Source organism: Myotis nattereri (genome assembly GCF_964212035.1).
Source record: "Myotis nattereri genome assembly, chromosome: 15".
Lineage (NCBI taxonomy): Eukaryota > Metazoa > Chordata > Mammalia > Chiroptera > Vespertilionidae > Myotis > Myotis nattereri.
In genome coordinates, this window is record NC_138090.1 from 18276323 (window position 1) to 18301838 (window position 25516).

General features: G+C 39.4%; 1 protein-coding gene and 1 pseudogene across 2 annotated transcripts in view; both read right to left on the reverse strand.

Annotated features, from left to right (window-relative positions):
- Window positions 1–25516, reverse strand: part of GLG1 (golgi glycoprotein 1) — a gene marked incomplete at its 5' end in the record, with an annotated part of 112198 nt that overhangs the window by 59409 nt on the left and 27273 nt on the right. The gene's annotated exons all lie outside the window — the stretch shown is intronic.
- On the reverse strand, window positions 2070–4216 carry LOC308531344 (polyadenylate-binding protein 4-like; annotated as a pseudogene). The gene is made up of 2 exons: window positions 3946–4216; window positions 2070–3811 (listed from the first exon to the last, which is right to left on the reverse strand). The product of its transcript is annotated as a polyadenylate-binding protein 4-like (transcript).

Sequence of the window (25516 nt, forward strand, 5' to 3'; positions counted from 1 at the left end):
TGAATCCCATCCTCTGTCATTAGAATGCTCTGAATCTGAACTATGATGAAAAAAGAAAAATACATTTTTTCAAACCTCTTTCATAAAAATTAGAGCCATATCTTTCTGAAGCTCTCTGACAATTCCAATAGCATAATTACCAACTCACAACAGTTTACATCTGTGAAAAAATCCACTTTTAAACAGAGGGATCATTTCAATGGTCTGATATCGAAAGTTGTATTCTTGTGATACATATAAAGAATTTACTTAGCCAAAACCGGTTTGGCTCGGTGGATAGAGCGTCGGCCTGCGGACTGAGAGGTCCCAGGTTCGATTCCGGTCAAGGGCATGTACCTGGGTTGCGGGCATATCCCCAGTAGGAGATGTGCAGGAGGCAGCTGATCGATGATTCTCTCTCATCGATGTTTCTAACTCTCTATCTCTCTCCCTTCCTCTCTGTAAAAAATCAATAAAATATATTTAAAAAAAAAAAAAAAAAAAAAAAGAATTTACTTAATCCACGGATGACAGCTTAAACTTGCATTTTCAGAAAAGAAGAAGAATTCAGAATGAAAAATGCAAAGTTTGAAAGTTGATATTCAATACCAGTTTCTGAATGAGAACCTGACTCACACAGCAAGTCCTTTAGCAGTTCTACGATTCTAAAAATATCTCAGAAGGGACACTTTATTCAACCAGAAATTGAGTAAGAATTTCAAATCTATGTTCTTAATTAATTCTTAGTTGGTGCAACCATGACGTCACAGAGCAGGCAACGGCACAACTAATTTTGTGAACATAAATTTGGCTCTAATTTACATATATCTTGAAATTCTTCCTAAAAATATTAGAATACTAATGAAATAAATTCTTGGTAGATTGCAAAAACCCCCTAGTCTCTGGGCAGAATTTTTCTTCGGTACATTTAGGGAAGTTCCCGAAAGGCAGTAATCACAATGTGGGCTATCACAATACAAGACACACACACACTGGCATTCTACACACATTTGGTATTTGGTTGACAGAAATTCTATCTGATCTCTAGGTTTCCAAAGGCAAATTGTCAGTCACTGGGGTCACAATGAAATAAACAGCTTCTCCTGAATTTTTCCTTTTAACATTAATTCTCTAAAATAGTCCCAAATTAAGATCAAAATTGTGCAATGACTTCAAGCTGATAGGACAAGAAATTACTAAATACGGATGTCAAAGAGCACTAGTCTCAGAAAATTAAGTCCACTATTTTACACCTGATCATAGCCAAAGGGCTGAGAAGCGATCTACTATTTTTGTTTTTGATGAAAAAGAACTAAGATGGAGGAAAGGATTATCAAGAATTATATTTCAGCCGAGACCGGTTTGGCTCAGTGGATAGAGCGTCGGCCTGCGGACTGAGGGGTCCCGGGTTCGATTCCGGTCAAGGGCATGTACCTGGGTTGCGGGCATATCCCCAGTGGGGGATGTGCAGGAGGCAGCTGGTCGATGTTTCTCTCTCATCGATGTTTCTAGCTCTCTGTCTCTCTCCCTTCCTCTCTGTAAAAAATCAATAAAAAAATATATTTAAAAAAAAAAAAAAAAGAATTATATTTCAGGAGTTCCTCTGCACACCTCTAAAGGAATTCATCACCATTATTTATTCAAATCCAATTCCCCCAGGAGAAACTGCTCATTACAAATAAGTACCAATAAATTAGACCTGAAGGAAAAAAGAGAGAACTTCTGAATGAAGTTACAAGCCTAGTTGTCTTATGAGGACAACTTTACTTCTCTTTTTTTAAATGAAGTTGTTTTTCTAAATTGAGAAACGTAAGACTTGGGTACATAAAATAAAACCAATTTCTGGGATGGGGAGACAACACCCACAATAGAAAAAGTAAAACTTAACACTGTCTGGGTCATAACAGAACCCAGAGAATACAGTCTTTTAATTGAAAATTTCTAGGTGCTTCATAATTGACTTTTTGATACAAAATAACCTATTAAATTTGCAATTTGTGGTTTTTGGTATTGCGGTCCATAGAACAAGCTGGAAAAACCTTCAAACCTTGAGCTGAATTCCATGGGGGGTTGGCTATTTGGCTTTTCAATCAGTTTTTCCTTTTCTGAGAGGTAGCAGCAGCAACAGCACCCACCTTCTGCACAGCTTTTCTTGGCATGATGAGCCTGTAGAACCGCACAGACAGCTTTATCAACCACAGAGCAGAGAGACTCAGGGAACGCTAGCATGTGCAGCAGCCCAACGTTGTTGATCTCCAGCAGCATTCCCATATTTTCTGCCAGGTTCTAATGCATGGTTTTGACGAGCAGAAGCAAACGTTCTCCCAGCATCTGCCCCTGCACATGGACAGCAGGCTGAATGGCAGGCAGAGTGATGGCTGCGGACCGCAGAGGCAACAGCAGCATTAGATGCTAAATTCTGCACACCAGTGGGGGCACTGATTCTCTGAGAGGTAGTAGGGAAGCCACAAGAGGCCAGAGCATTCCCAGTTGGAGGCAGGTGGTGAAGAGTTGGACAAGGCCCAGGCTGGCATATAGCACTTGGCATTCCTTGGAGGCTTTGAGGCCTACCACCTTACTGGCAGCAGGGAACAGGCCACATCTGTGCTAACTGGTTAGGTGTGTAATAGGGCCTTCCCTAAGCCTGTGGAACTGCTGGCACAAAGCAGCCACCAGCTGCAGGCTGGAGCTGATTTAAGATGGGCCTGCAGGGAGTGCTCTTTTTCCGGCCACCCACTGCATATCCTGGTTGGTCAGGTATGCAGAGCCTTTTCCCTTCCTACGGGCCAAGGCAACATAAAGAGGCTTGGAACTCATGATGCATCCGTTCATTTTGGTGACTGCTTTGATTGCTTCAGGAGATGAGAAGCCGACAAAGCCAAACCCCTTGCTTCTCCCATCCTCCAGCATTACCTTAGCACTGATGATGGATCCAAAAGGAGAAAACTCCTTAAATTCTGATAATCAATGGTGTCATCCAAGTTCTTAATGTAGAGATTCCTCTGCCTGGTATCAGCTATTCTCTCTTCTTTCAGCTCTTCAAATTTCTGTTTTAACTCAGCCTATTGCTCCACTTTCTTCTGTGCATGGCCTACAAAAACGACTTTCCCACTGATTTTCTTTCCATTCATCTCTTCCATGGCTTAATGGCATCCTCATGTTTTTAGTAACTCACAAAGCCAAAGCCTTTGGATTTCCCACTGGGATGTCATCACCTTGGCACTTAGAGTCTGACCAAACTGGCTGAACAGCTCTTTCAGATTCTCATCATCCACCTCTTTCCTAAAGTTTTTGATATACACACTGGTGAACTCCTTGGCTTTGGCTCCACACTTTTCCTGCTCTTTTGAGACTTGAATCTGCCCACAAACACTTTGAGGTCATCGAGGAGCATGCCATTCATCTTCTCCATGGCCTTGTCCGCAGCCTCTTTGGTCCTGAAGTGAATAAAGGCATAACCCCCAGCCATTCTCATCACATACCACGTTGAAGAACAGTATGTTTCCAAAAGCAGAAAAAGTCACACAAAGTGCTTTGTTATCTATAGATTTGTCCAGGTTCTTGATGAAGATGTTTCCCACATCAGACTTTCTCAAAGAGATATCCCTCTGAGACGACATGATGGGGCTCCCTAATCACATCAAAGTTCATGGTATTTAAGGCCTGCTCAGCGTCAGCCAGCTGCTGGAAGTTGACATAGGTAAAGCCCAGGAGCTGCAGGGGATCCTGTCTCAGCAGACGGGGACAGACAGCACAGGCTCTGCAGGACTGAACTTTTCATATCGCTCGGCCTCGGTGACATGCGAGTGCAGGAAATGTGAAGAGACACTTGCTTATCACACTGACTTGGGAGGCAACACTGGCATTGAGAAGTCAATGTCTAAACTAAGATGTACTACTTTTAAAAATAGTAAATCAGGAATACATACTGGTATTGACTTATACTTAATAAAAACTGCCTGTTACTGGGCCAAACAGTTGTAAGCAGGCATTCAACCTGTGGAGAACTGGCATCAAGGCCCTGCTGTGCATCATCAAGGTGGTGGATGCCAACTACCCCAAGACTACACTGTGGACTCCCCAGGTGTTTCCCACCCTCTGGACACTGGTCTGTCCATTCATTGATGACAACAGAAGGAAATTCCTTATTTATGCGGGGGATGACTGTCAGGGTCCTGGAGGCCTGCTGGATTACATTGATAGAGATTATTCCCAATTTCCTGGGTGGAGAGTGCATGGTATGTACTTAGATTGTGAAAGCAACACATGTTTATTATGGAAAGCATAAAAAATACAATAAAGAAACCAGGTCATCCGTCACCCCACCCGGCCACAACGCTGTGAAGCATCTGGTGGATTGCTTTCCAGAGTTTATGTTTTTCCTTTAGTAGATGTTCTATGCGCCTGCTCTCTACACAAATAATATTTTTAGTACATAAAACAACAAAAAACAAACACAAGCTGGCTGCAGTGTTCACCTCATCAGTCCCCACCACCTGAGTCCACCAGGAGAACTTTTTGTTAAGAGGCCACACAAAACAGAAGGGGGCTCTTCTCGGCACCAGGGCTCACAGGTGGCAGGGTGAAGATGAGAGAAGCGCCCTAACTGGTTTGGCTCAGTGGACAGAGCATCGGCTTATGGACTGAATAGTCCCAGGTTCGATTCCAGTCAAGGGCACATGTCTGGGTTGTGAGCTTGATCCCCAGCAGGGGGCGTGCAGGAGGCAGCGATCAAGGACTCTCTCACCGTTGATGTTTCTATCTGTCTCTCCCTCTTCCTTCCTCTTTGAAATCAATAAAAATATATTTTTTAAAAAAGATGAGAGCAGCTGGCACAGACTCAGAGACAGAGGAGCAGGCAGAGGAGTTCAGGGATGGCTTATTCCAGACTGCAAGACAGTAGACAAAAGGCTCTCAAAACAATATGACTCTCCCAGGGAGTTTGTAATTTTCAGCTGTCCTGTTCCAAACCTCCAAATTTCAAAATAAAAATTTTAAAAATTATTAAATGGGGACTCCCTTTCCTATTAAATAATTCTTCAAGAAGCAACCAAACAGTATCCCCACAGCCTCAGGACATGCATTTCTCTATAAATACTGGCCATGGGCTTCTGATGGTTTAAGATCACAGCAGCCAGGGGAAGAGAGAAATAGTAAATATTTGTCAGTGCCGACTCTAAGCTCCACCCCAGGGGTAGAGCACACGAGGAGGGGGCGGGGCTGCCACGCAGAGGGGCTTCCACAGCCAGAGAGGAGGCATGTGGATGACGGCAGCTCACCACATGACTGCTGGACCAATAGGACCAACAAACGCCCAAATGAGGCAGTGGTGGTGGCAGGCAAGGGAAGGCTGGAAGCTTGCAAAAGTCCCTTCCCTGTGGGTTCTGTAAGGAGGATTTGCTTTTCCTTTTTCTTTTCTTTTCAGGTTTTAAAGATTTTCAGGTTTTAAAAAAAACCTCAAAAAATCTTTTTTTCTTGTTTTCTTCAGTCTGCTGGGCCCCAAAGCGGAGAGAGGCGGCCGGGCAAGCTACTGCTCCATTTATACCCGTCCTCTCCGGAGGCTGCTGGTTGAAGGGTGCCTTGCAACCTGGGACCAACTTTGTCTCTTTAAACTCCCCCTGCCCCCAAAGACAATCTTTAAAGAATTTCTAAAAATTAGATAGGAGCTGATCATAACATATATAAAGGTAACTCTATGCTTCATAAATCAATCAGTTTCATGTGAAATCTCGGCTTGCTTCATTTTTCTTTAAGCACCTATTTAGGAAAGTTAGAAGATAAGTATCCTGGGCAGTGGTGGTGAGGTGCATGGCAGTGACCATGGATGAGTATCAGTCAACCTCATATAAGGAGCACAAAGGACCTGCATTTTTCTTGTTTGCTGGGAGGGAAGAAATGTTGAAAGGGGAGAGGAACTGAAAAAGTGAAGAAAAAGAAATCCGAACAAAACAGCGAAGGTGATTATGTCCCTAAAATAACAAATGAAAGTCTAAGTCAACAAAGATTCTGCATTAAACTTAAATTTTCTCTATTCAACTAAAATTTGCTACTAAATAAGTGAATAAAAAGGAACTTTACTCTTTTGTAAAGGGAAAACACTTATTGGTTGCATTCTGAAAGGTACATACTTTCTTTTCTTGCAATAATCATTCAAAAGCTTCTTTCTGAGATTGGGTAAGAGACTCCATGAAGTTCTGAGTATGTGTTTTCATAATGCGGCTAAATGTTAAAGCTAGTAGGAAAAAGAGTTGTAAGACTCAGCTGATAGGATACCATGATATCCTAAAATCTTAATATATCTTGGTCAATATTTTGGCTTGAAAGGTTAAGCATATGAGGAGCAGAGGCTCTGCTTTATGCCAGGCAATGTCTCCAAAGGGTGTGCGTTTCCTAATGTAACAGCAGTCATACCATATGGTGCTGCTTTCATTGGCATGAGCAGGACAGAAGCTGCCAAAAATCACATGTGCTATTTTGGGCCATGAAACGTGATAAATCCCAAATTTAAAACATACAAATTTTCTAAATTAAAAAAGTCTTTTTTAATTTTAAGTTTTCAAAAAGATTGTACTTTTACAATTCATGGCTCAACTGGGTAATAGTTCTGTCTTTGTGATAAGACAAAGATTTGATATGTTTTTATTATTGATTTTAGTGAGAGGAAAGGAGAGGGAGAGAGAGAGAAACATGGATGTGAAAGACAAACACCAACTGGCTGCCTCTGCAGACCCCCTGCTAGGGATGGAGCTCACAACCCGGGCATGTGCCCTGACCAGGAATCTAACTGGCAACCTCTTGATACATATGCAGGAGGCAATCGATCTATGTTTCACTCTCACATTGATGCTCCTCTTTCCCTCTCCTTTCCTCCATTTTCTTGCCCACCCAATACCTTGTACACAATAAACGTAAGTATGTAGAGTAAGGTGAATTGTAAACTCAAATAACATTAAAATATGGAGGGCTTTGACATGGACAATGCAAATATGTAAAATCATTCACACAAGCTCCTGTGGTTCTCAAGTGCGTCAATATCAGTATCTGCAAATTCTTGGACACCACACTTAAGCTACTGAGAATCTTGTGCTCTTACAAGGCTTCCAAGTGATCTGATGGATGCTCAAGTTCAAGAACCATTGAAGTAAGAGTAATTGGGCCTTTGGTATGAGAAAGACAAAGTATGCTAAATACAGATCATTATTGGAAGAGAAGGGACATGTTCCTGCCTTGGCCAGGTTACTACTTGTAAGCGGTGGTATAAACCATGTGAAGTCCTGCAGTAATAACCTTCAGAGCAGCTCACCTTGATGGCCAACGCTTGTGCATTCACTTGCTAGCTATGTGCCCCAGAAGGCGAGAGACCTAAGCCACCTGCTGGAAGGACTGATTTTACCAAGAACCAATCTGTAGGAAGGTGCACCGCAACTAAATTTGAACCTTATTTCTTTAATCTTCTGTTGGCCTGGAACAATGATATCATTAATCTATCATTTGGAGTATGTTATTTATTTACTGACTTATTAAAAGACATTATCCTATGTTATTCATTTGTAAATTATCATAAATTATAAATCCCACAGTGAACCTGTGTTAAATAAATTACTGGCAAAGACAATTTCATTTTCTGAGCATAATTTGCCCCAAACAAAGCACTCTTTGTTTTCTGTTTGTTTGTTTTTATATTTTTATTGATTTTAGAGGGGAAGGGAGAGGGAGAGATAGAAACTTCAATAATGAGAGAGAATCATTGATTGGCTGCCTCCTGCACACCCCCTATGGGGGGTTGAACCCACAACCCAGGCATGTGCCCTTGACCAGAATCTAACCCAGGACACCTTTCAGTCCACAGGCCGGCACTCTATCTATTAAGCCAAACCAGGTAGGGCAAAACACTCTTTGTGACATCAACTCTCAGATTCTATTACACTAACTCAGTGTTAAACAATTTGTGGACAAAAAGGGGGAGCTTTAATAAATCATAAATTCCTAATTGGGCAGGTCATGTTATGTAGTCATGCCCCAGACTGATAACTTCTTCAGCAAAAGGTTTTTAAGCAAGCCCTGATAAATACCCAAATAAAGATGAGATGCTAATATAAAAAGAAAAATATCTTTGTTTATTTTATAAAATTTTTGTGGTAAAATAGAAGAAAAAAAAACTTTTAAAAAAATGAGTTATAGCTTGCTTGAAAATACCAACTAGATGGACTATTCTCACAAACTGATCAAATGACCACTGTGGTGGTTTTTTAAATGTTCACAAATTTTAATTTTTCTTTCTTTGAAAACTGAATCAGGTCACCAAACTCCCCAAATCATAATCTTGTCCTTTTTTAGTGGCTTTGTTCCAAATTAACAAAACATAAAATAGATCAATTTATTCATGCCATGAAAGGATCCACTATAAAAAAACAAACAAACAAAAAGCTTAAACGTAACACAACTTTTATTTAAACCATCAACTCCATCAGTACATTTAAAATGTGATATCAGATAGAGGGTGTGGCTCAGTGGTTGAGCATGGACCTATGTACCAAGAGGTCACGATTTAATTCTGGGTCAGGGTACATGCCCGGGTTGCGGGTTCCATCCCCAGTAGGAAGCATGCAGGAGGCAGCTGATCAATTATTCTCTCTCATCATTGATGTTTCTAACTCTCTCTCCTTCTTCCTTCCTCTTTCTGAAATCAATAAAATTTTTTTTAAAAAGTGATTCCATTCTCCAAAGAATGACTTGCAACTATTTTTGTGTTTCTGTGTAAAATAACCAGGCATAAAACACCAAGCCAACTGTTAATAACTGTGTGTTAATCAGTTTCTGTAATACAGTGCAGCAGTGGCAAAATTTTCACAGGCTGCAGAAAATGGCAGAAAAGAAGTCTCCTGCTAACTCTTCCTTCAATGGCAAGAACAAGGATCATTCCCAGGAATTCTCTCACTTATTTCTGCTAACTAAGGAACTTGGTTTTGAATATATAAACCCATTCTTGAATTTTGCTTTGGAACATCAGATGTTCCAAAACATATGGATTGGCAACAGATTTAACTTTGTTTCCCTTGAGCTAATTATTAGCATGTGCTCCCATTCCTGAATACAAGTTGGGCAATGGCTCAGCAACAATTAGTCAAGGATTTAAAAGATTTATGTGAAAAAAGTCACTAATGGACAGTGTTTCTCAGTGGTTAGAACATCCGCCCACGCATCGAAGGGTCGAGGGTTCTATTCCTGGTCAAGGGCATGTACTTGGGTTGCAGGTTTGACCCCTGGCCCTGATCAGGGCGGAGGCAACCAATTGATGTCTCTCTCTCTCATTGATATTTCTATGTCTCCCTTCCCCTTTCTCCCTCCCTACTGCTCTCTAAAAAGCAATGGAAAAATATCCTTGGGTGATAATTAACAACAACAAAATAGTCACTAATTCATACAGGGACAATTATAAACTAGTGATAATTCACCTACTTAATTTGATATTGCAGTAAGAGTTAATTCTCCTAAATCACAAAAAATCCCTTTTGCTTTTGCTATAAGAAAGCTAAAGCAATCCAATAGGAGAAAAGATGGAAACAAGCAACAATAAGAGCCTATAGGTTATTTCATCATTTTATAAACCTTGATTTTGAATACTAGAAGTTCTTTTACTAGAAAGTTTAAAGTTTTTTACTAGAAGAAAAGGACTTCTCTCCACAAAATTTTTGGTGTTTTTGAACTTTTTATAGTAAAAAATCTTGACTAAAACTACATATGTTATACCATAGGAATCCAATCCTGTCTCTTGATCTATGAGTGGGAGATACTGTGGTATATAGCCTTTCCAACTATTTAATACTAGAGCAGCGGTTCTCAACCTGTGGGTCGCAACCCCTTTGGCGGTCGAAGGACCCTTTCACAGGGGTCGCCTAAGACCATCCTGCATATCAGATATTTACATTATGATTCATAACAGTAGCAAAATTACAGTTATGAAGTAGCAACGAAAATAATTTTATGGTTGGGGTCACAACATGAGGAACTGTATTTAAAGGGCCAGAAGGTTGAGAACCACTGTACTAGAGGCCCAATGCACGAAATTCATGCAAGTTTAGGCCTTCCTTCCCCCAGCTGCTGGCACCGGCTTCCCTCTGGCACCCAGGACCCGGACTTCCCTCTAGCTGCCGGCAGGCACCCGGGACCTGGGCTTCCCTCACAGCCCCACCTTCATCCAGAAGGTCATCCAGAAGGATGTCTGGAAGGATGTCCAGTCTAATTAGCATATTATGCTTTTATTATTATAGATAAGAAATAAAGAATGGTAGGACAGTGGCAAAGGGGGTGAGGGGCATATCTTACTTTGTTGATGAAATAAAATGTGAGTTTCCTAAATATCATTTACTTTTCTCTGCTTTCACAGAATGCTAATAACATTTCTGGCTAGGAAAGGTTTAAAATCATTATGTTTTTATTAAAAAATTTTATGTTGATATTATTGCAGAATTCCTCCCCAACCCACTGCCACCTCCACCTCCCCCTACCTCTCCTCTTTCCTTGGCCTTTACCAAATTGTTGTCCATAGATTCCATTTGTTTGTTCTCATCAATAACCTTGAGAACTTTTTAATAATGAAGTTTTGTTTTGCTGATTAAACCTAATGTTGAGAATTGTTTAAATCAGCAAAACTTGACTATGATAAAGTGGAATCTGTAGTTCAAGCTATGAAACATGGGCACTGACCTCTAAGATGAGAGGATGAGAGAGGGAGGGAGGGAGAGGATCTCCTTTTGTTTTTGGTAGGAGGAGCACATTAAGTTCAGTTACCTGTGTTATGAACATTTCCCTCAGCTCTAGCCTGGCTCACAGTAGTTTCAGTGAAATTTGTGATGCCAGCTCTTTAGAATGTGAAATGAGCAAATTGACAGGTATGTCTTATTCTAATGAAAGAAGTGGTGAACTTTTGTCTCTCCCCAGAGACAAAGTCTACTCTTAGTCCTATTCTTGGTTAAGTGCTTTAGGTGGGACTTCATTCCTGAGAGAGGGGTACAGCAAATGACTCCAATCATACACATATAGCATTCCTAAATGATTCAGGGACTGTGACAATGACAAATAAAACATTTACAAATAATGCTGGCACAAATGGCTACGTGGGGGTAAGAGCTACTTTGACCACCTTGCCATCCCGTGGAGGCTATGAAAGAAGTCAGCCAGAAGCAGATGTTAAGGAGAAATCATTTCAACTAAGAGGATGAGCCGCCAATATCTAGCTACGCCCAAAGCCATATGAAACAAATTCTCTTTTAGCTTAAGCTAGTTTGGATAGGACTTCAATAGAATTATATCTCCTAAATATAGTGAGGAACATATACCTGTACTTAAAGCTCACTCTGATAAAACCAAGGTGAAAGAAACATTAAAATAATTTTACTCTTTAATCTAGCCCATGTTTATTTAAGGTTCCAATAACACAGTAACTAGGTCTTTTTTCTTTTAAAGAAATCTAATGGTATTATGCACACTATATGCTAAATGCAATGAAGTCACCCAAATTTACGGAGATATGGGAAAAGAGAACATATTTTTAAAACACCAAAGCTAATTATTACATACTCTGGCAAATGGGCCTGTTTAATTCCGAAGCACATTTGACAGCAACTTCTAATATTCTCCAAAAGTAACATGACACACTTTCATATCCTACATTACCTAATCTCAATGGGATTTGTCCTAAATCCCTTCTTTTACTTTTTCTTTTTTAAATATATTTCATTGATTTTTTACAGAGAGGAAGGGAGGATAGAGAGTTAGAAACATCGATGAGAGAGAAACATCGATCAGCTGCCTCCTGCACACCTCCCACTGGGGATGTGCCCGCAACCAAGGTACATGCCCTTGACCGGAATCGAACCTGGGACCCTCAGTCCACAGGCTGACACTCTATCCACTGAGCCAAACCAGTCAGGGCAATCCCGTCTTATTAATATTTTTACTGATTTCAGAGAGGAAGGGAGAGGGAGAGATAGAAACATCAATGATGAGAGAGAATCATTGATTGGCTGCCTCCTGCACGCCCCCACTGGGGATCGAGCCTGCAATCTGGGCATATGCCCTGACCGGGAATCAAACTGGTGACCTCTTGGTTCCTGGGTCGACGTTCAACTGCTGAGCCACACCCGACAGGGCCTAAATCCCATCTTTTAATAAGGCTTAGAAGAGTTACTAATTTTTCACTTCTTTATTTCACTTTGTTTTTTTAACGAGTAGATGGAACTTGAGTTTATATCTCAGTATTAAATTCTATTATCAGATCCCTGGCTGCAGCTACAGTATGCTGAAACCCCAAAGGGGATTTCAATGATGGTCTCACAACAGAACAAGTCAAACAGGAGTTTTGTGAAACTATCCTATATAATAAAAGCCTAATATGAAAATCGACTAAACAGTGGAATGACTGGTTGGTGGGGGGCAGGGCTGGCGCCAGGCCAGCCAAGGTCGGTGCCAGCAGGGAGAGGGAGGGGACAGTGATAGGGGGGTGGCAGCGACCTGCGGCGGCAGCGGAGGGGCAATTAGGGGGTACTGTCCTTCCCCCCCCTCATCACCCCACTGGTCACCTCCCACAGAGGGAAGCCACAAGCGGGGGCAGCGGAGCGATTGGGGCCAGGTCCCGCCACTCACCTGCTGGCGCCGTCCATCCCCCAGCCTGCCGGTTGCCTCCCGCAGAGGGAGGCCAGACTGAGGCTTAGACCCGCTCCCTAAGCCATCAATCGGACATCTCCTGAGGGCTCCTGGACTGCGAGAGGGCAACCAAGATACATGCACAAATTTTCATGCACCAGGCCTCCAGTTAAAAATAAAATGCCTGCCTCTCTGTAAGGCCCAGAAGCTGATGATGCCTTTAAGCAGTCCTAGAAAGAATGTGTCCTGTTTGTCGTCTCAGAGATAGGTCTGAAACAAAACCAACCAAAAAAGAGTTTTGTGGCTGTTGATCTATAGTAGTTGCTGCTACAATTACTATGAGGATACAAGAGTCAAGAGAGAAAGCAGAAAAGAAAAAAAAAGTGCATTAAACAAAAAGACAAGTGTAGGAAGAGAATTTGCTCATGTTTTCATAACAAAGCGGCTAGAATGCTGATGTAAAAATGTGGTAAATGTTTACAGACTGGTAAATATTAACATGCTCAATTTTGCAATTCAAAGCATTTTGAACTATTTAATGCTTGGAATAACTCCAGTTTGACTTTATAGTGACTATCTCAAATGATAATGATCCTAGACATAATTCACTGCTCAAAATGTAAACATTATTCCTAATTTTAATGCATACTAAAAGGCACACACAGTTGTCAAATCACATAAGGGGCAAAAATTTCGTTCTTTACGGCACATCTACATTTATTAATGTATTTCTTCTTTTGCCTTATCAACTACAAGATTAAATATAAGTGGGGACAAAAGTACCAGTTATTAGGCATTCATTCACCATCACACCAATGTGATTCACCTCTGCCATGTCGCTGACACACTGCTCTGAAATGTTGGTTTGCTGTTCAAGAAAAAACATATCTAATTTGAAACAGCTAACCTCAAGATCCAAGAATCACAGCAACAGCCTACTATAAATTATCAAAATATTTGATCTTCCTAAAATATTTAAATACCTTCAATCCTAGTTGGTGTAGCCCAGAGAAACATAGTAAACCACATCCTTAAAGAAGACTGGCAAGCAAAGGCACTTATTAACTATTAAGAAAAATGATAATTTCCTTGGCTATAGCAGTGTGTAAATGTAATAAAAATAACTGGGTAAGAAAGATTTGTTTCAGTGGAAGGAAACAAATATTTAGGAAACAAAATAATTCGAAGATATCTTTTTATATCTCACCTGTAGATTTAAACTGGAGAATGTCAAATTACAATTGCTTTGCCACATACACATAAGGTAGCTTAGAAAAACAGCTCATTGTAAAAGAATTGAACCATAAAATAAATAAATTACTGAATTCCGCTACCTTCAGGTTGATGTAAAAGTTTTAACTTCCACTAGACATGCCACAACTCATGAGTATGGAGTGGGTGATCTGTCATCCAGGCCCTTCAGCAGCCGTCAGTAAGTGTTTTGGTAACCACTTTTTTTCATAACAAGCCTGAATTTTCCATATTGGTAAGCACTCAACCTTATGACAGCCACAATCAGATCTGGCCAACTCAAAAGCCCCAATGATAACAAAAAATATTTTGTTTCATCCTTTTATTAACTTAACAAAAGCAAGTTTTTGTCTGTTGTGTGTGTTTAAATTGAAATGAACAGTGCCTACTGACTTAACTCAGGTTCTACCTCCTAAAATGTGACTCTTCACCTATTTAATTTTTATAGTTCTACATATTATCTTCTCTTTGCAAAGTGCTTAGTCAATAGTATCCTAAATCTTGTGTGCATGTGAATAGGGAAGCCAAAAAAAAAAAGATGTAGTAATCCATTTCTGATAAGGGTAGGTTAGATTATTGGAATAACCCTCAAAATATAAATAACTGAAAATGTTGAAAGATAAAAAAGTCTCTTAAAAGCAACAAAAAGCTAACAATACTGTAGGCATTACCAAGCCAAAGCTGAAGGAAAGGGGTGCCCAGATAATAGGAGAGCTCAAAAGCTCACTTTGCCTTTGAAGGTCCTTGCTAAACCCGTAACAGATCCTCCTTTAAAAAACACACAAATATTTTTATTGACTTTTTAGAGAGAGAAAGGGACAGGGAAAGAGAGATAGAAACACTGATGAGAAATTGGCAGCCACCTGCACACCCACTTTGATATGGAGCCTGCAACCCAGGCATGTGCCTTGAACGGGAATCGTACCATGACCTCCTGGTTCATTGATTGACACTCAACCACTGAGTAAATACCAGCCAGGATTTTCAGATTATTAATTTTAAAAAAACCTGGAATAAATTCAAAGAATATTTTCATTTCTACATCATCTATTTCCTTCTAGTCACCTTTGTATATACACTTAACTTCAGTATTTGTCCATTTGTTTAATAAATTTTGGTTCAAAAACATCATATAAGATGTACAAACACTGTCACATTCTTTCCCAGCAAAAGGAGATGTTATATAGACCAATGCTGCCCCAAAGAAATTTAAGATGAGCAACATATGTAATTTTACATTTCCTAGTAGCTACATTTAAAAAGTAAAAAGTATATAATGTTATTTCAACAATGTAATCAAAATTTTAAAAATTGAGCTATTTTAAATTTCTTTTCTCGTTCCAAGTCTTTGAAACCCACGTATACTTTATATTTATACCACATAACAAGTCTACTTTTTAAGTGCTCCATAACTACAGATGGTTGATAGCTACCATACTGGAAAGCATTAAGACTAAGATGCTGCTAGTTGTCTCTTTACATTTATCTTCTAATCCATATCATCACGAAATATTTTCTTCTGTCAGTGTTCTCCTTTCTGCCAGGAAGGGCAGAATATGAAAAATTTTGAATTTTCAACTGTGTTCAATGAAAGCTTAAACTACAAAGATGGTCTCTTAGAATTACAAAAGGATTCAATGCATCTATATAACTGCAAGACTAAAAAAGTAAGTTTTCTTTGTTGTTTGAAAAATTTCTAAAAAAGAATGATAGCCATGACATATCAATCTTCACAAATATTGTTCAAGAAAGAAACTCAAAAACTAAAGCTGAATTCCATGGTACAAAAGTTAAAGAAATGAGACAAACTTGAAAAAAAATCTTCAGGGAACAGGAAAATATAAAAAGTGATCTAGCAGATTAGAACTAGAAGATCATAACAACTTTGAAAAAGAAAATTAGAAGATTCATACTTCCTGATTTCAAGACTTACTATAAAACAACACTAAGAGTGTGATATTGATGAAAGCATACACACACACACACACACACACACACACACACACACATATACATCTATACACAGAAGGAATGAATCTTGAAAGGGTTAAAGAGAATAAAATGGGGCAGAGGAAACTTAACTGTGTTTAGCAGGAATCTTGCAGAAAGCTTGCAGCCTTGAGTACAGCATAGCTTAGATAACCAGAGGACCCTTATGCCAGCAGAAACTGCCAGCAAGAGCTGATAAAAGCCTTTCCCCCCTTTCTGTCAATGCTGATTCCTTTTTTGGTCTCAGCCTGTCTGCACCAAGATGGAAATAAAAATTTCCTTGGTACATATTACAGCCTCATGTCATAGGTGCACGACGCTGGTCCACTCCAAACCTTTCAAATCTATACATGTGTTAAAATTCATATACTGCACACCAAGTTAAAAAAAAAAAAAAGCAAATTTTATTGCATGTGAGTTGTACCTTAGTTCTGAAAAAAAGAAAAAAATTATGATCTATGGTTAATTTGGTTAAAAAAAAAGTAGAAGAGCTAAGCAGCTAAGCATAACTGAAGAGAAAATTAGTAAACTGGAAGATAAATAGAAAGAAATGATCCAGAATGTAGCATTTAGAAGAGGTTAATAGAAATGGAGCCTTCCAACGCAGTAGCCAATGAAAAGCGGGAGCCACGGCTCTGCACTGCCCCATGGCTATGGTCTCAACAAGGGCCACAAAGTAACCAAGAGCATGAGCAAGCTGAGCATTGCTGTGAATGCTCACCAAGCACAGCGAGTTTGTGTAGGACATAATCTGAGAGGTATGCAGCTTTGCTTCGTACAAGCATAGTGCTCTGGAGCTGCTCAAGATCTCCAAGGACAACAGGCAAATTCATCAAGAAATGAAAGAGGACACACATATTCATGCCAAGAGGAAGCAAGAGGAGCTGAGTAATGCCCTGGCTGCCAAGAGGAAAGCAGTTGCCCAGAACTGAGTCCCCACCCTTCCCACTCTGTACATAATAAAACCTTTACGCACAAAAATATAGACATGGAAAAACAGCAAAAAATCTAACTTAATTGAAGTTCTAGAAGAGACAGAGTGGGGGCAGAGGCAAATAATGGCTGAGAATTTCCTAGAAAGGATAAAAGATAACAAGTCAAGGATATTCAATAAAGCCCAAGTCAGACAAATAAAAGTAAGGTCACACCTAGACATGTTGTAGTGAATGAGGGAACACAAAGGCAGAAAATTTAAAAAGCAATAAGAATTTGCTAAGTACTCAATAGCATCAGTGTAAATCAAAAGACAGTGGAAAGAAGAAAATGTGCTTGAAGAAAAAAATATTCCAACCTAAAATTTAATACTGTGATAGATTTTTAAGGCCACAAATTCCCCCACTTTGTATGTACACCCCTTTGAATATGACATTGTCATTCTTCCCATCAACAGATGATGCCTCATTTCTCCACATTTTGGAATTTGAGGTTTGACAGCTGAAGTGCTTTGCAAATAGGATGGCAGAGTGTTTGTGCACTGGGGCTTGGCAGTTCTATACTGCTTTTTGAACCCAGTCACCATGTGAAGAAGTTTAAGCTGAATTATGACAGATATGTTGCCCAGTTTCCTCTCTCACTCTAGTAAACCGCCAGTAATATATGTGAGGCCATCTGGGACTTTCCAGCCCCATTTGACTTGACAAGTGGCTATAGATGTATGAATGAGCCCAGCTGACACCATGCAGACCAGAGAAAAGTAATTCCATTGAGCCTTCCCCAAATTGCTGACCCACAGATTCATGGGCACACAGTGCTTTTGTGTCAAGAAGTGTGGGATGGTTTGTTACCCAAAAATAGATAAGTGATACCTAGATCCAGCAAAAATATCTTTAAAAAATAGAATATAACAGACATTTCCAGACAAACAAAACCTGACAGCTGGCCACCAGGAGACCCTCACTAAAAGAAATTCTAGAGACTGTATTATAGGCAGAAGGAGATCCCACCAGGAAGATAAAAAATGCACAAAGGTATGAGGAGAAAAGAGCAAAGTATGTGGATAAAGCTATAAAAACATTGTTTTTGCAATACAATAATAATAGTACCTTAAATAATTAAGAATATTCAATGCCAGCAACCACTCCCAGATATTCTAATTTAATTTACCTGAGGCACCTACGTATTGATGTTTTTTTAAAAATCACCCTACCTTGCCCAGCTGGTGTGGCTCAGTGGTTGAGCATTGACCTATGAACCAGGAGGTCAGGGTTTGTTTCCCAGTCAGGGCACATGCCCGGGTTGCAGGCTTGATCCCCAGTGTCGGGTGTGCAGGAGGCAGCCTATCCATGATTCTCTCTCATCACTGATGTTTCTATCTCTTTCTCTCCCCCTCCTTTCCTCTCTGAAATCAATTAAAAAATATATCTACCTATATCTCTCCGTATATACAGATATACATATATAGACATATATCTATCTATCTACCTATCTATCTATAAAAATCACCCTACCTTGATATAACTAGGTTTACACCACTGATTTAAATAAAAAACGTACACCTGTATATATATAAAACTAGAAGCCCGTTGCATGAAGATTCACGCAATAGGCCTTCCTTCCCCTGGCTGCTGGCATTGGTTTTCCTCCGGCACCCGGGATTCAGGCCTTTGCTCTGGCTGCAGTGAGGCTTGGCTTCTCCACTGCAGCTGCAGTGGAGAAACCAAGCCTCTTCAGTCTTCAGTCTTCACTCTGCACCTGCATATGCAAATTAACTGCCATCTTTGTTTGGTTAATTTGCACAGTCGCTCTGATTGGCTGGTGGGCATAGCGGAGTGACACCAATTTGCATGTTTCTCTTTTATTAGTGTAGATTGGCATTAATCCCCATCTTCCTTCCCCTTTTATTTGGCTTGCCTTTTTTGAAGTTACTGACTTATGATTCTGCATTGAAATAAGCCTTAAAGAAAATTATTGTCTCTATAATGCAAAGTGGCTCACCTTGGGAGATACTAAAAGGTCTAAAAAACAATTACTATGTAAAGTCTACTTATTTCCTGTCAACAGGATATAATTATAAATTCACAGGGAGTCCCCAGTTGCAAGCATCCAAGAAAATACCAGCTAACGCTAAAGCTACACAGGTTTTATGGTTAAATATTCTTCTATAGTGTATTTAGCAAAACAGCAACTAATATAAAAGACTTTTGACCCAGTGATTCCACTTCTAGGAATATATCCTAAGAAACCGGAAACATCAATCAGAAAGAATATATGCACCCCTATGTTCATAGCAGCACAATTTACAATAGCTAAGATTTGTAAACAGACCAAGTGCCATCAGTAGATGAGTGGATTAAAAAGCTGTGGTACATTTACACCATGGGATACTACACGGCGGTAAAAAAGAAGGAACTCTTGCCCTAGCTGGTCTGGCTCAGTGGATAGAGGGTTGGCCTGCAGACTGAAGGGTCTCAGGTTCGATTCTGGTCAAGGGCACATACCTAGGTTGTGGGCTTGATCCCCAGTGGGGGCATGCAGAAGGCAGCCGATCAATGATTCTCTCTCATCATTGATGTTTCTATCTCTCTCTCTCCCTCCCTTCCTCTCTGAAATCAATAAGAATATATTTAAAAAACACAACAAACACAAAACACCCTGAAAGTCAACAACTCTTCTTAGATCTATCAGAGAACTAAAGTCACAGGAAAAGCCCTGTCCCAACATTGGAGAGACAGGCAAATACACAGAATCCCAGTTTACTGGAAATTGAGGCCCAGGGCAAAAGACCACTGTTGGAGCAGTGCCCATACAAACACTTAAATTGTAACTGACAACTGCTCGAGACTCAGTGTAGACAAGCTTGAGAGTTAAAAACTCCAGGGGGAATTAACAATCCAAAAAGAAAACTACATGAACAATCTCATTCATGCTAGCATCAAAATGAAACAAATACTTAGGAATAAACTTAGCCCAGGAGGAGAAAGATTTGCACATGAGAACTACAAGACGTTGCTAAAATAAATTAAAGAAGACACAAATAAATGAAAAGATATCCCATATTCAAGAATTTTTAATACTGTCAATACAATCTCCTAAGCGACCTACAGATTAAATGCAATCTCTATCAAAGTCCCAAGTCATTTCTTTGTAGAAATAGGAATAGCCATCCTAAAATTCAGATAGAATCTCAAGGAATTCTGAATAGACAAAACAATCTTAAACAATGTTTGAGATCTCATATTTATTGATTTCAAAACTTATTACAAAGCTACAATAATCAAAACATACGGTAGTGGCATAAACACAAACATACAGGCAAATGATATACAATAAAGAGCCCAGAAATAAACGTTCGCATATACAGGGTGGGGCAAAAGTAAGTTTACAGTTACGAGCACCCAAACAGAATTTATTTGAACTATAAACCTACTTTTGCCCCACCCTGTAGATGGTCAAGTGATTTTTCACAAGGGTGCCAAGACCATTAAATGAGGAAAGAACAATCTTTTCAACAAATAGTGCTGGAAAAATTGAATATTCGCATGTAAAAGAATAAAGTTGGATCCTTACCTACACAGCATGTACAAAATTAACTAAAAAATGGACTAATGGCCTAAAGCCATTGGGGAAAACTTCATGACACTGAATTTTGGCAATAGTGTCTCAATGTGACACCAAAAATACAGACAACAAAAGAAAACAATAGGTTAAATGGACAACATCAAAATTAAAAATTATGCATCTTAGGACACAATCATCAGAGTGAAAAGCAACCCATGGAATGGGAGAAAATATCTACCAATCACTTATCCGATAAGAGGTTAATATCCAGAATATATGAAGAACGCGCCGAAGCCGGTTTGGCTTAGTGGATAGAGTGTCGGCCTGGGGACTGAAAGGTCCCAGGTTCGATTCTGGTCAAGGGCATGTACCTGGGTTGCGGGCACATCCCAAGTAGGAGATGTGCAGGAGGCAGCTGATCGATGTTTCTAACTCTCTATCTCTCTCCCTTCCTCTCTGTAAAAAATCAATAAAATATATTTAAAAAAAAAAAAAAAAAAGAACGCCTACAATTCAACACCACCACCACCAAACACCACCTGAATAAAAAATGGGCGAAGGACTTAGACATTTCTCCAAAGAAGGTTTACAAATGAGTAGTAATAAGCACATGAAAACTGATGTTCATTAGGGAAATGTAAATCAAAACCACAAGGAGATATCACTTTACATCCATTAAAACAAAAAACACACAGAAAATAATAAGTGTGGGAGAAGAAATGGAGAAATTGAGATTGTGCACTGTTGGGAAGGTAAACAGTATGGCGGTGGAAAACAGTATGGCAGTTCCTCAAAATATTAAAAATAGATTTACCATATGATCCAGAAATTCCATTTCTTAGTTTACCCAAAAGAATTAAAAGCAGGGTCTTAGATATTTGTACATCTATGTTCACAGCAGCAATATTCACAATAGCCCAAAGGTAAAAATAACCCAAATGTCCATCAATGAATGAATAAACAAAATGGGAGTATATCCTATATGTAATGGTATATATTATTCAGCCTTTTAAAGGAATTAAATTCTGCTACATGCTACCACATGGATGAACCTTGAAGACATTACGCTAAGTGACTATGCCAGACATAAAAGGACATATATAGCATGATTCCACTTCTCTGAGGTAGTTGAGTAGTCATAGTTAGAGGTACAAATTAGAATGGTGGTTGCTAGGAGCTGGGGAGAGGGAGAATGGGGAGTTACTTATTTTTTTTTATGTACATAGAATTTCAGTTTGGGATCATGAGAATTACTGGAGATGGATGGTGGTTATGGTTTTACAACAACGTGAACACTCAATTCATTCCAAACTGTACACCAAGCATGTCAAACTTGCAGTCCACGAGCTGCACACAGCCCACAACGAATATTTTTGTGGCCCAGACAATATAACAGTAAGTAAGAAACGTTTTAATAAAAATTTCATAACTTCATTTTTACAATATCCTGTTATACATAATTATTAATAATGAACTATAACGTTCGCTGACTGATTACTATAATTGTGTTGCATTCGTTTCCCTTACACGCCTTACACGCAGGCGCACCATTTCCTCCACTAATACTAGCAGCGAATATTTTAGCAGCTGATTGCCACATCATTAGTCTTGTACTGACTTGTTTGGTGTGCGCAACAGGAAATATTTTGCTTTTGGAGAATAAGAAAAGTAGGTTTATTTGCGTTACACTTATTAATTTGTGCAGTTATTCAGTGTCTGATAAGTTAAATGTTCAAGAAAAAATATTAATTTTTATTAAAATGTTCTATTATTTTCTGTTAACGATTACTCATTTATTTCAGCCCTTTTATTCAGCATGTCTCTATTGAAATAAACCTACATTTCTATGACAATTGAAGCTTTTGTTTTTTTGCGGCCCACATAAACTTAAACCTTGTTTATTTGGACTGTGTTAGCCTTTGAGTTTGACATGCTTGCTGTACACCTAAAAAAGGTTAAAGTAGCACTGGCTTGCATTGCTCAGTGGTTAGAGCATTGATTGGCCTGTGCACCAAAGGGCCAAGGGTTCTAGTCCCAGTTAAGGGCATGCCGTACCTCGATTGCGGGTTCACTCCTGCCCCCACAGCCAAACGAAGGAGACAGCCTATCAATGTGTCTATCTCACATAAATGTTTCTCTCTTTCTGTCTCTGCTCCCCCTCCCTTACCCACCGGCCACTCCGTTCCTCCCTTCCACGCTCTCTAAAAACCAATAGAAAAAATATCCTCAGGTGAAAAAAAAAACACGTTAAAATAGCAAATTCTGTATTATGCATATTTTACCACAATATAAAAAAGAATAAGAAAAAAAATGGATGGCATAAGTTTTGTGTTGTTTTTGAACTTGTATGCTGCTGGTGATCTATATATACAAAAGGCTAATATGCAAAGTGTCCTCTCAGGAGTTCTACTGGAAGACCCAGAGTTCGATCGTTCGCTATGACATGTGCTGACCACCAGGGGGCGGTGCGGAACGAAGGAAGGCCCCAATCGGCCCTGATCGCTGGCCAGGCCTAGGGACCCGTGCATGAATTTCTTGTGCCAGGCCTCTAGTAAATAATAAAACAAAACAAAGAGTGCGGTAGATGCCACGTTTGAAAACAAGCTATCAAAACCAGATTCTCCTTGTTTGCACTGGTAAGAGAGAAACTTAAAGTAATTAAGTTTCTAATTACTCAGTCAGTAGAAAGCTACTTTGTTTTTTTCATCAAGGATTTATTGAGCACATAAGAGGCACTTGGGTTAGGAACTGGAAATATAATGTGTTGCTCTAAGCATGCTTATATACTCAGAGCCCAAGAGACATGGTGTTCCTACACAAACACAATATTAGATGACACACTAAATAAAGTTTAGGTATTACACAATTTATTGAAAAACTTCTAGCTGGATCCAAAATGTTCACTCTTTGTGATCTTGACATCCTGCATTCTTAAAGCTACAATTCTTCTTTAAAGTAGCTATTTATGGTGCTTTTCCTAACCATTTTGGATCTATTCCAGAATGGCCTTAAACCATTTCTGGTCTACTTTCCTTGAGGCCTCCCAGGCTCACTAAAGGTCCTAAGGGTTTGGCTCTACCTCAAAATTAACTAACATGGTGACAATTTAGGCTCAACATCTATATTTACTTTTACTGAAACTTAACTTCAGAAAAGGTTTTGAGGAGGGAAAAAAGAAGAAAAGCAGAGCATCTTTACTCTGTGAATCTTAAGTGAAACCTGAGAGAACAAGCAACTCTCTTGGGAACTGACAGATTTAAAAACAAACAAACAAACAAACATGGCTATGGCCTTAAAGTACGTAAAAAATTATAAATCATATGTCTGACATGATTTGAATCTCCTCCTCCTTTCTTTCTTTATGAGCATTTATATTCACCCTATTCCTCTCCAGCATCTCCAATCTTTCACCCTCTCTTGAGTTGCTTTCTCTTTGCCTTTAAATTAAAATAGATTTCCTTAATCTTAACGAACCTTTAACTGGGATGTGCTTCCTTCCAAATAGTCTTACCTCTTGACACTATCAAACTTCTGAGAGTGACAAGTCACTAAAATAGTCTCAAAATCTGGGTTCTATAAAAACGGTTCTACCACTAATTTACCAAAAACCATTCTCTTTACTCAGTCATTAACTTTAACTGTGTTATTCTATTTACCCTAGTGATCACTACCACCTCCTTTCAAATTTCCCTTTCCTGGGCTCCCACAGCTAAAATTTTCCTCCTTGGCTTCCACAACTAAACTCCTCTAAGTCTTCTTTTAACTTTGAACCACTCCTGTTCCCTGTAATTTCCTCAACAAGCCTCTTTCCAACCCTTAATTTTGAGCATTCCCCAGGGCTCAATCCTTGGAATCATACTCTTCTATTTACACATTCTTTAAGAGGGCTCAACCATTTTCATACCTCCAACTATAGCCTGTTAAGCTGGATTACTCTAAAATTTAGATTCAGTTCAAGATTCAGTTCCAAATTTACATCACCTTACAGGAAATTGCTCTAAGGGCCTGGCTGTCATTTAGAATTCCACACAAGCTAAGATTATACATGTCTAGAGGTAGCCTAACAGTTCAACTTTGAATTTTCTTCACCTGGTTAAGTCCTACCATTCCTTCAGCTCAAGCATCATTTTCTCAAGGAATTTCTTGACAATCTAATTAGCCAAATGCCCACGCGCCTCTCTTTCACAGCACTTATCAGAGCTATAATTTTCCATTTATTTTCTGATTCTTTAATGCAGCGGTTCTCAACCTATGGGTCGCGACCCCTTTGGCGGTCGAACGACCCTTTCACAGGGGTCACCTAAGACCATCCTGCATATCAGATATTTACATTATGATTCATAACAGTAGCAACATTACAGTTATGAAGTAGCAATGAAAATAATTTTATGGTTGGGTCACAACATGAGGAACTGTATTTAAAGGGCCAGAGGTTGAGAATCACTGCTTTAATGGCTACCTTTTTCACTAGATGGATGGCAGGGTCAATGAGAGAACTGGGCATGTCCTTTAGTAGCGGGAGGTGAAGGGTATGATAATTACCATATCCCCAGCACCTACCATTAAGTTTTAGACATGTATTAAATAATATTTATCCAAAACTTATCAAATGAATGAATAAAAACACTCTAAATTTTTCCTAGGTAGTGCATCTTCCACCAATCCCATTTCCATCTCCACTTCTACTAGCCCACTGTAGTTCAGATGTTTACTTCACAGTTTGATCACAAAGGCATTTTACTTACTAAGCTCCTTCAGATTTTCCTTACTTCATTCCACATTGCCACAAGAATAATTTCCTTAATTACTTTACCATGCCATTCTCCTACCCAATAATCTTCAGTGACTTCCTTATTTCCCCCCAAAATACATCTAAGCTAATGTTTAGGCATTTCACTAAAGAACCCTATTTGCCAAGAACATTAATGTCAGTTACTCAGGGCAGCCTCTCCTTAGCCATGACTTTGAAATACACTGAGTCTTCTCTTTGACTCTCCTTTTTCTAAGTTCCCTGAAGAACACCATCTTGTCAATGTTACTATTTATGCTCCTTTACTTCATCAAAAAATAAGGCACCACTAGCAGAATAGGCATATCAGCCTGAACAAGCAGTAATTTTCTAAACTAGGTTGTATGACACCCAGAATTGGATATT